Source organism: Cryptomeria japonica, chromosome 6 (genome assembly GCF_030272615.1).
Source record: "Cryptomeria japonica chromosome 6, Sugi_1.0, whole genome shotgun sequence".
Lineage (NCBI taxonomy): Eukaryota > Viridiplantae > Streptophyta > Pinopsida > Cupressales > Cupressaceae > Cryptomeria > Cryptomeria japonica.
Genome location: NC_081410.1, coordinates 665,111,917 through 665,124,821, shown reverse-complemented (window position 1 = coordinate 665,124,821; position 12,905 = coordinate 665,111,917).

The window sequence follows — 12,905 nt, the reverse complement described above, 5'->3', positions numbered from 1 at the left end:
TGCTTCTTCAAAATATCTAAATCCCCATATGTATATATCATATGTTATCATTTTTTATACAAGAAATGGTAATAGTTGCATCATATTCGAATATTCCTCCTAAGGCTACAGGAGAACTATCTAAGGCTCTAGTGTGCATTTGTTCTACATGTAATGTCATAAATTGTACGCACTTGCTAGGGTGGTACAATTTCACACCTAGTTTAGCACCCGCCTTGGCACATTTTGCATTTGCATTGCATTTTCTCCTTAAGCACTTAATTAATCAAATTAATTAGGTCTAAGGTTCTATTTCACCATATTCCACATCATAGAATTGGGCCCTTTCATTAAAGTGTGCCCCTTTCACTTTACTCTTCCAATACATCATTTAATCAAAAACCCTAATTAAGTCCTATTTTGAACTTGGGGGCTTGATTTCGGGGTCAAAACATCTCGAAATCACCTGTAACTTCGGGATTCTCTCTAAAATCATCATATCCGACGGACCTAAAAATTTGGTGAAAAGTTGTTGGGACCATGGCGCCCGGAGTGCACATGGTCCCGGACATTTTTCCCAAAATTTTAGGAGTGCGATCCAATCATAAAATAAAGCTTAACCCCAAGAAATTGGCGGGAGATTCAATCTCTAGGTCGGCCAAAAGTTGAAATTAATACCTAGGGTTTCATATATAAGAGCTCTCTTTCTTCATTTGAGAGGATCCAAATTTTGTTTTCAGGAACCTTCTATGCAGTAAAAGAGCAGATCTTTGAAGACTTCAACAACATTCAACATCCATCCATCAAGCATCCACCAATTTCATTCATCCATTTAGGGCTTTGAAGGCATTAAAGAGCAATAAGGGATCACTGACTGAAGATTGGCTTGTACCCCTCCCTTGGGGTTGGGTATGATTTCATGTTGTTTTCATGTCCTTGCATAAGCTTGATTACATCATTTGTATTCATGCTTTAGATCACTCCACATCTTGATTTGGAGCATTTACATTGTCATTTACAAGCAATTAGGGTTTACTTTCTAGGTTGCTCTAGTTTGCTTACTTGCATTTTAGATCTTGCATACACACAAGGTCTGCACACACACTACTGTTATACAACTTGGCTATTCATGGAGGTGGAAATCACCGAAGCGGGGGTTTGACTAAGGCAAAACCCTATATAGCCGCCCACCATACCTTTCAGATATAAGTGCAGGTTTCAGGATTCGGACGACGCCGCAAGTTGCAGATCCGATGGAAGTAGACTGAGACAGAACTTCACAACAAAATTCAGAGAAAAAGACCAGGACAGGGGCGTGGGGCACCCTGGTCCTGCCAGGACAGGGGCGCTAGGTGCCCTGGTCCCTGGGACAGGGGCGCTGGGCGCCCTGGTCCCTCTGACAGACAACATTTCTGGCAGTTTTCCAGGTTACAAAACAGCAGTTTCAGGTGCAGAATCAGGACAATGGCGCCCGCGCCCCCATCCCGAACATTTTCACTCAGATTTTAACTCCGGGTACGCATTTGCATTCTTGTCTTGTCCTTGTGTTTACAGTTTTCCATTGTTTAAGTTCAATTCTGCAATCTTGTTATTAGTTCATACTTGCATTTTGGGGTTAAGAATTGAACTTGCATAATTTTACCTTTCAATTACAACAAAGGAATAGAAATCCTAATAGGTAGCTCATGGCTCTCTCTTTCACCAAAAAGAAGTAGCCAATTGTGTGATACCTCTAGGCTCTTTCGTATTCCATAATGTGTGTCAAAAGGTAGGATTAGGACATGTTAGCCTAGTCTCACTTTTTCCCCTACACATTTTGGTGAACCCGACGTGAAATCCTATTATTGCTTTCTCTTGCATTTGCATTTGTCAGATCTAGATCTAGATTTAGTGTGTTTCATTTGAGTTTCATTTTCAAAAAAAAAAAAAAAAAAGAGTGTGTTTCTTGGTTTCTTTGCATTTGCGTGTCTAAGTTTTATGCAACTTTTTCAAAATGTCAGATTTTTATTTGCAAGATGTTCATATTTATGATGATGTATGCAATTATGCCGATTATGAGTATAGCCAAGATGAATTAGATGAAGCTTTAGATGAGTTTTTGAATCCTAAAGATGCCAAACCTTCATTTTACCAAAAACTCATAAACCTTAGTTACTATGCCATTTCGTTGTGATGAGAAAGATAAGTCGAATGATTCCTCTCAAGGATACATTCCTATCAACTCTTCCACTAAATCTAGTAACATGGTTGTTTTCAATGATCCCCTCTATGAAGAGATGTCTCCTTTTGAATCAAAAGATAAACCTTCTAATAGATATGATCATGCTTTGTTGGATGATGCTCTTGATGATTTTGTGGCTTTATCAAAACCTTTAAACAAGAACAAAACTTCTAAATTAGTTAACATGATAAACCTAAAAGAGCATAATAAGCCTCTCCTTACTGTCCAAGGAGGGTATGGTCATGATTCCTTTCTTACTCCGAATAAACCTATCATCACCATGCAAGGAAGAAAACCTATGAGCCCTTATAGTTATGCCAAGCAATTAACTAGAGAGAGTTATCATGCAGTTGCCCATACTTATCATACCAGAAATAATAGGCAGCCTAATCCTCCTCCTGTTACTCTAGTTTCTCTTCCTAATCTTCAACCAATTCTTCCGCAAGCTCCACGTATTTCACAAATTCTTAGTAAGGAATATGATCTCATAGAACAACTTAAAGCTACCCCTACTAAGATATCCCTTTGGGATTTGATTCAAACTTCTTCTGCACATCATGAAATGTTACAAGATGCCTTGAAAGATTTGAATGTTCCTCCACCGAATACATCTAGTAATATAGTTTCTTTGGTTAACTCTGTGATGAATCCTAAAGCCCATATTATGTTTACTCAAGATGAGTTGCCTACTAGTGAAATTCAACATCAATATGATCCCTTGATGATTGTGGTTATCATAAATGACACTGCTATAAGACGAACACTAGTAGATAATGGCTCTGGCCTTAATGTGTGTAGCATTAATCTGTTGCATAAGATGAATGTGGATACATCCCTTATTGAGCCTGACTCTCATCCTATTCGAGGCTTTGATAATGTGGCTAAGTCTTCACTAGGTACTATCACCTTACCCATCACAGTGGGGCCTGTTACTCTGCCTACTCCTATTCATGTTATGTCGGGAAATCTATCATACAACTTGTTATTAGGGAGACCTTGGATTCATAGTATGCAAGTTGTCCCCTCTACATTGCATAGACAAGTTAAATTTATTTATAACAATAAGACATATACCTTGATAGGCAATACTAATTTCCAAGCTTGTTTGCAAACATCTACTTCCAAAAGGAGTTCTTCTAAGCCTTCCTTCTCTAGTGATGACTCTTTAAACAAGATACCTACAGATGAATCCTCACTCTCTGATGATCAAAATTCTTTGGATGAGTCTAAAGCTTCTGAAGAAGATCCTTCTCGACTTGAATCTACACATGAGAAGGCTTTTGATCCTGAGAAGGTTCTCGCAGAAGATGATTCGGGATCTCTTGATTTCAATCCCACCTTTGTAGGTGAATATAGGGTTCCTCCTAGAGAGCTTAAAGTTGAAAAGAAGGAAGAAGCTAAAAATCAATCAACATTACCTGAGCCTATGAGCAATAACTTTGTGGCCGCTTCTCAAACTTCTTCTCCTCACACCTCTAATTCTGAAGAGTTTGATTCTTTGTCTTATGAAAAACCACCTTCTCTTTCTGAAATGGCTGATCGTTATGGCCGTGGTTTTCACATTTTAGCTAAGCATGGGTATCATGGAAATGGTTGTGGCACTCACGAACAAGGGATAAAAGTTCCTCTAGAGAATAATCTTTATGATTATGCCTTTGGACTTGGTTATAATCCCTACAAGCGCACTAAAGCTTCTAAAAGACCATGTATTAGTGTTAATGTTATTTCTACATCTCTACCAATGAAACACCCTGAGTATATTGATGGGGATCCTTCGTGTGCTTGCGCTTTGGATGTTTTTCCTACCGATGATGCTTTAGCTGAGTTTTTAGGAGCCTACGATACTCTTCCTCATTATCATCACAATAGGGGATTTCCTTATTGTTTGAACACTGAAGCTTATTTTGGAAAAGAGATTGATAATGATAAGATTGTGGAAGAATTCCCTCAGTTAAAGGATACTCCTCAACAAAGTAATCTTATTATAAGCGACACCATTGATGTTAAAATGGATCCTGGCAATGAAGAAAAAGTTATTAAAATTGGAAAATGTCTGGACGAAGAAGAACAAAACAATATGAAGATTTATTGCATGAATTCCCTGAGATCTTTGCTTGGACATATTCTGACATGCCTGGTATAGATCCTAAGATTGTCACTCATAATACTGTCTTAGTTCCTGATGCTAAGCCTGTGAAACAAAAGATTCGAAAAATGAATCCTAAGGTAGCTTTGCTTGTTAAGGCTGAGATTGAAAAATTATTGGAGGCTGGATTTATCCGCCCTATTGATTATTCCCCATGGATTTCAAACATTGTCGCTATGGCTAAATCAGATAATAAAATAAGAATGTGTACTGACTTTCGAGATTTAAATAAGGCTTCTTTGAAAGATGATTTCCCTCTCCCAAACATTGACATGATAGTTGATTCTACAGCGGGACATGCTTTGTTATCCTTCATGGATGGTTTTTCAGGATACAATCAAATCTTCATTAATCCTCAAGATCAATTCAAAACTGCTTTCACCACTCCTTGGGGTACGTTCTGTTGGGTGATGATGCCTTTTGGGCTTAAAAATGCTAGTGCAACTTATCAATGAGCAATGACCCTTATCTTTCATGATTACATGCATAAGATTTTAGAAGATTATGTTGATGATATTTTAGCCAAATCCATTCTTGGTATAGATCATATTAAGATCCTTCATCAAATCTTTGAAAGAATTCATAAATATCACATGCGCTTGAATCCCCAAAAATGTGTTTTTGGTGTGGATAGTGGAAAACTATTAGGATTCATAGTTTTGCATCATGGGATTGAGGTGGATACAAAGAAAATAGATGCTATTGTCAATATGCCACCTCCTAGAAATGTGTCTCAACTCAAAAGCTTACAAGGAAAGATTCAAGCTATTCATAGGTTTGTATCTCAACTTGCGGATCATACTTTGCCTTTTACTCAACTTCTCAAAAAGAATATCACTTTTCAATGGAACGAAGATTGTCAGCAAGCATTTGAAGATTTAAAAGTATATTTGGCTAGTCCTCCTATCCTTCAACCTGCCGAACCTTCTAAACCCTTTCTTCTTTATACAGCTGCTTCCTCTCATGCTCTCACAGCATTATTGGCACAACATGATAAAGATGGTAAGGAGTGTCCGGTTTATTATATAAGTCATACCTTACTCGATTATGAAACCTGATATTCTGCGATAGAAAGACAATGCTTGGCCTTGGTGTTTGCGACTCAGAAATTGAGACACTATCTTTTAAATTTAGAAGTCCACGTCATGGTAAAGTTTGATCCTTTGAAGCATCTTTTCTCTAAAACTGATTTATCAGGATGCCTAGCTAAGTGGGTTATGATGTTAACTGAATTTGACCTTAAATTTGTTTCACAAAGAGAAATTAAAGGGCAAGCATTGACCGATCACTTAGTTGAGGCCCCTTCACCTTTCTCTCTCCCTAACCCTGAGTCTTTTCCCGATGATTTCATTCTTTGCACAGAGAAGGATGAAACTTGGGAATTGTACTTTGATGGCTCTAAGTGTCGTACGGGATCGGGGGCAGGTGTTGTTCCGATTTCTCCTACAAAGAAATCCATTCCCTTATCTTATCGTCTCAATTTCTTATGTACCAATAACATTGCTGAGTATGAGGCTCTTATAGCAGGAATAAAGGCAGCCTTGGCTTTGAATGTAAAACACATACATATTTATGGAGATTCTCAATTGATTATAAGACAAGTAACAGGACTGTATCAAGCAAAACAAGACAAATTATCACAATATAAAGACCTTGCTACCTCTTTGTTACAAAAATTTGATTCATATACCCTGGAACCTGTTCCTCGAAAAGATAATCGACATGCGGATGCAATGGCATGTGTGGCTTCTCTTATATCTTTAGAGGACCCTGTGGTTGATCTTAATTTTGTTATTCACAACCTTATTTCTCCAGCTATTATAGATGATTCTAGCTTGGTGACATGTTGTGACTTTATAGACTCAGATGAATGGTACTCGCATATTGTAAGATACTTGACTGATGGTACCTTTCCTGATTCCACCAATAGGAACACTAGGGCTAGAATTCGCAAGCTGTCCACTAGATATATCATTCTTTCTAATGTTCTTTACCGAAGGGGTTATGATGGTCTTCTCCTTCGCTGTCTTAACAAATCAGAAATCCCTATTGCTCTGGAAGAGGCGCATTTAGGTTCCTGTGGGGGGCATTTTGGAGGCAGATCCTTGGTTCAAAGATTGCTTCATATGGGATACTATTGGCAAACTATGCAGAAGGATTCTTTTTCATTTGTTAAGAATTGTCATCAATGTCAACAACACAATAATTTGATTCATGCTCCTGCCCAAGAACTTCGTTCTCATGTAGCTTCTTGGCCTTTCTCTGCATGGGGGTTGGATCTCATCGGTAAAATCTCTCCTCCTTCATCTCAAGGACATACTTTCATTATAACCGCAATAGATTACTTTACAAAGTGGGTAGAAGTTGTTCCCCTTCTCTCTACTACTGCTGAAGTGATTTGTCGATTTCTTCTAGAAAACATTATTTCTCGATTTGGGATACCTTCCACTATAATCTCCGATAATGGGACATCATTTAAGAACAAGGACGTGAAGAAATTCCTCGAGAAATATCATATTAAACATCAATTTTCTACACCATACTATCCTCAATCAAATGGCCAAGCCGAATCATCTAATAAGATAATGGAACAAATTCTTCGCAAAACCGTGAATAAGCATGGTAAGGATTGGAGTACTCAGCTAATTTATGCTCTTTGGGCCTACCGAATGAGTGTACGAATTGCTACAGGAACCACCCCTTATAATCTTGTTTATGGTGCTGATGCTATTATGCCTTTAGAGTTAGAGATTCCATCACTTAGAGTTTCTCTCAAAGGTATAGTAGATGATGACTCTTATAGAGAACAAAGACTTCAACAGCTTGAGATGCTTGATGAATAGTGTATAAATGCTCTTGAGCATATTCAAGCGTATCACAAAACTCTACAACGAAGCTATAATGATAAGGTTATTCAACGTTCCTTCTCAGTAGGTGACTTAGTTCTCTATGAGAATCAGCGCAATGTGAATGCCTTACCTGAAGAAAAAGGAAAATTTAGTCCTAATTGGCTTGGACCGTATATTGTTATTGAAGATTATGGATCAAGTGCTTACAAAATAGTGGATGTAGATGGTACGCCTCTTAAAGAACCTATAAATGCTATGCACTTGCGTAGATACTATGCTTAATTCCTCATTCCTTATCTTTCATTTCATCTATCTTCTTTTTACTTCTTCAAAATTGGATAATATGTTAGCATATCTTTGTTAGAGCAAATAGAATTAAATGATGTTTTGTTTAATCTATATTGCTTTGTTCCTGACAAGCATGTTTCTTTACTTTATGGTTTGTCTTGAATTCATTTATGTAAATTGTCGAAGATTTACATTTCCATTATGCTGGCATATTATACAATGTCTTTATGTGTCAAGTAGAATTGTATCATGTTGTGTTTTAAGTTTAAATTAAATCACATTAGTTATATGATTCTTAGGCTTAACACATATTTCTTCTCTATCATCAATGTAGTACTTGATTAAATATTTTAATTAAGTCACACATGTATCAATTTAATCATGGAGCATTGAAAAATCAATCACATGGAAATTAGATTCAGAACATACATGTACATCTACCAAATGTATTAACTTTAATCAAAATATACATTGTTTTAGGCATTAAAGATAACACATTTGAGACAAAGAGAAGCATGTATATATATATATATATGTGGATCATGTTTTCATACACAAAAAGTAGGTCACTGTACATCCAAAATGTGACCTATCCTACATCATGAAATCATCTCCTATCCCTAGGGCTGGTGGCTGGAGAGTGACGACTAGATGCTCCCTCCTGATCCGGCCGTGCAGGTGGACCCATAGGTGTATAGCATGATATAGACCGTGAATGGCTCCGAGAGGAACTTCTACGATCCCTATCCATAAGGATTGCGCGATATGAGGTAGCCTCAGCCTGAGCTGCTGCTAGATCACGTTGTACCCGCTGAAGGTTCTCTGATAGAACTCTCTCTCTCTCCCTCCATATCTCCACCTGTACTCAAAATGGGGAAAATAAGTCATCATGTCGACCCGCATTCCCTTGAGGCCTATAGGCAACCTATGAGGAATTGGGGATCTGTGCCATCATGGAGATATCTGTCACTGCTTGCTGAATCAAGGAACGCCACTCCTGCACATTAGCTGTAGTAGTAGAATAGATTCTGTATTAGTACCATTTTATATCATCAAAACATTAATCAACCAATATAAACTTACTATACCTGGATCTCCCTCGTGCCAGTAGGGATCGTGATATGGTAGCATCTGTGACTGGGAACTACTAGGCTCCCCTCACTCGAATGATCTGTGCATGATGGGTACAGGTCTCCGTATCGCCTCGTGTTCCCCCTTTTGGGGAATAAGAGGAGGATCCAAGGCTATGGTATCATCTCCTGAATGGTGGGGAGCTGCATCTGACTCCTCCTCATCATCTCTAGCCTCCTCCTCCTCGTCATCCTTGTCCTCATCCGCATCTGCATTCTCCTCATCATCATCTCTATCTGTGTCATCCTCCTCCTCCTCGACACTAGGCTGATCTCCTATGGGTGGATCAGGATCTCCTGCCTCCTCATGACCCTCTCCCTCCTCTGGCTCCTCCGATCTGGATCCCTGATCCTCATCTCGGTCTCCATGTCTCCATGGACCTGGATGGCCTGTCAAGTGATCTGGTGGAAAGATAGGCCCTGTGTATGTCCTCACAAACTATGAGAGATACCTGCGCTATGCCCCAAGATCTGCAGCATAATCAGTGACCACATCCTGATCAAACCCCTCTATATCTGTGATCTCAATATCATCTATCGTAGGTCTCGCTACTGCTCTGGGTTTGGGAAGGACTCATGAGTGTCGAGTATAGATGGGTACATCGGCTGGAACACACTGCTCTAGCCCAAACTACCTCCATACTCGGTCAAAGTAGAATGGGACTATGATATGTGGGTATCATCCTCTCAATAGGCAGTTCCTCTGTAAGCATGCTAGCTACCTCTCCATTCCATCCCATCTGTGCATCCGCAGATATGGTCTCCATACTGTCACCTTAGCTATCAATCTATCGAATGTCACTCTCCAATATAACAGATCCCCAAATCTCCACTCGCTAGTAATTGGATAAGAAAACACCCTACGCCGCTCGCTAGCCACACTCATCGGATAGCCGACAGGCCTGGTGCATGTAAAGTGCTCAAATATCCACACTTGCAGAAGTGTGCATGTCATCAAGTTGCAACCCTGTCCAAAATCATACTCCTCAAGGTCGTGATAGAGATGTGCAAGCATACTCTGACCCCAGGCGTATACTCTCCTATGTCTCTCCATAGCCCTGATACACCATGTGAGACCCCCATGCATGTGCATACCTCACCCATTAGGGCAGACAGCTAGTACGATGATGGCAATCATAAGACATCTCATGAGGGGCACCTCTCCTATAGGATGTAAGAGCCAGCTGACCATGATGCGACCTCTCATCTCACCGGGCATGACTCTCCCTATGCAGTATACCTGCTCCCTCTGATGGTCCTTTGTTGACCGACTGGTCGCGTATGTCACGGTAGCTCCTTTGATAGGTAGACGCAGTATGCGGTACACATCCTCAAGTGTGATCATCATCTCTCCTACTGGGAGCTGGAATGTACATGTATCAGGATCCCATCGCTCCATAAGTGCCATCAACATCGCAGGATGGAATCGAATGGCTGGCATAAGAATCATATACCACAAACCTACTATAGATAATGTATCTCTCTCTGCCTAAGTCAGCTAGGGAATCTGATCTCGCAAACTATGAAGAATCTGCCCCGCCATGTGCTCTCTCATGTATGGGAGACCCTGCAATACAAAAACATCAGTGTAATCAGTACTCAATCTTCAAAATCATCTATGCAAAAAATAAAAAACTATCGAACATCGAAAGCTAACCCTGGCCAAATCCTGATTGGGACCATGGTGCCCTGAGAGGACCATGGCGCCCTTTGGGGACCATGGCGCCCTGAGAGGACCATGGCGCCCTTCAGGGACCATGGCGCCCTGATAGGACCATGGCGCCCTTCAGGGACCATGGTGCCTTGATAGGACCATGGCGCCCTGGGTGGGACCTAGGGTCAGATTTCAGGGCCCGCATTCGATCACAGAAATTCAAAGTCAACAGAAATGCAAAAAGTCAAAGTCAAAGTTTAGTCAACTCACCTCGTCTAGTGGCTCGTCGCCGATCACGACCTCTTGCATGATCTCCATCCTCGTGGGATGCTCTGGTCATCGTGAAGGCATGATGATGGCTATGTGGGCTCCACTGCAATGAACAATACTCAGAAATCAACAAAGTGACAAACGTAATAGTCACTTTCAAGGTATATACTTTCATTTTGGTTTCAAAACCCTAATTTTCCTCTATCACTCATTTCATCATAACTTGAGTTTGGGAGATGCGATTTTCGAACCATTTGTTGCGTAGGAATTGCATTTTCATTCCCTTACTCCCTGGATGTTCTAAAATGTGCTCTGATGAAGCCTTTTTAGTGAACATCTCTCATCAATAATCTCTCACACAATTTGTCGTAAGTAAACATGCTTTCCTATTTCACCTCCCTAATAAGCAAGCCGAAACAGGGGGGGCATATAGCTACTCACAAATTTCATAACCTTCCTTAGTAAGCATTAGGTGATTTTGTGATCTAATGTGTGTTTTGTAGGGTGCGGTTCCTAACTGTGTACTGCAGATACCGCTGGGGGCTTCGTTCGACAGACTTATGGATATATCCTTTTTCAAATAATGTTTACTTTCTTGTACTTTAGCTTGCATATGCACGTAGTACTCATATGACCACTAAAGTGGGGGCTAAATGTAACATCATAAATTGTACGCACTTGCTAGGGTGGTACAATTTCACACCTAGTTTAGCACCCGCCTTGGCGCATTTTGCATTTGCATTGCATTTTCTCCTTAAGCACTTAATTAATCAAATTAATTAGGTCTAAGGTTCTATTTCACCATATTCCACATCATAGAATTGGGCCCTTTCATTAAAGTGTGCCCCTTTCACTTTACTCTTCCAATACATCATTTAATCAAAAACCCTAATTAAGTCCTATTTTGAACTTGGGGGCTTGATTTCGGGGTCAAAACATCTCGAAATCACCTGTAACTTCGGGATTCTCTCTAAAATCATCATATCCGACGGCCCTGAAAATTTGGTGAAAAGTTGTCGGGACCATGGCGCCCGGAGTGCACATGGTCCCGAACATTTTTCCCAAAATTTTAGGAGTGCGATCCAATCATAAAATAAAGCTTAACCCCAAGAAATTGGCAGGAGATTCAATCTCTAGGTCGGCCAAAAGTTGAAATTAAGACCTAGGGTTTCATATATAAGAGCTCTCTTTCTTCATTTGAGAGGATCCGAATTTTGTTTTCAGGAACCTTCTATGCAGCAAAAGAGCAGAGCTTTGAAGACTTCAACAACATTCAACATCCATCCATCAAGCATCCATCAATTTCATTCATCCATTTAGGGCTTTGAAGGCATTGAAGAGCAATAAGGGATCACCGACTGAAGATTGGCTTGTACCCCTCCCTTGGGGTTGGGTATGATTTCATGTTGTTTTCATGTCCTTGCATAAGCTCCATTAAATCATTTGTATTCATGCTTTAGATCACTCTACATCTTGATTTGGAGCATTTACATTGTCATTTACAAGCAATTAGGGTTTACTTTCTAGGTTGCTCTAGTTTGCTTACTTGCATTTTAGATCTTGCATACACACAAGGTCTGCACACACACTACTGTTATACAACTTGGCTATTCATGGAGGTGGAAATCAGTGAAGCAGGGGTTTGACTAAGGCAAAACCCTATATAGCCGCCCACCATACCTTTCAGATATAAGTGCAGGTTTCGGGATTCGGATGATGCCACAAGTTGCAGATCCGACAGAAGCGGACTGAGACAGAACTTCACACCAAAATTCAGAGCAAAAGACCAGGACAGGGGCATGGGGCGCCCTAGTCCTACTAGGACAGGGGTGCTAGGTGCCCTGGTCCCTAGGACAGGGGCGCTGGGCGCCCTGGTCCCTCTGACAAACAGCATTTTCGGCAGTTTTCCAGGTTGCAAAACAGCAGTTTCAGGTGCAGAATCAGGACAGTGGTGCCCGCGCCCCCGTCCCGAACATTTTCACTCAGATTTTAACTCCGGGTATGCATCTGCATTCTTGTCTTGTCCTTGTTTTTACAGTTTTCCATTTTTTAAGTTCAATTCTGCAATCTTGTTATTAGTTCATACTTGCATTTTGGGGTTAAGAATTGAACTTGCATAATTTTACCTTTCAATTACAACAAAGGAATAGAAATCCTAATAGGTAGCCCGTGGCTCTCTCTTTCACCAAAAAGAAGTAGCCAATTGTGTGATACCTCTAGGCTCTTTCGTATTCCATAATGTGTGTCAAAAGGTAGGATTAGGACATGTTAGCCTAGTCTCACTTTTTCCCCTACACACTGCATATGTTAAAAATATCTATTTAGAAATAAGTACACTCATTTTCTAGATTTTTATCAAGTTTTTCAG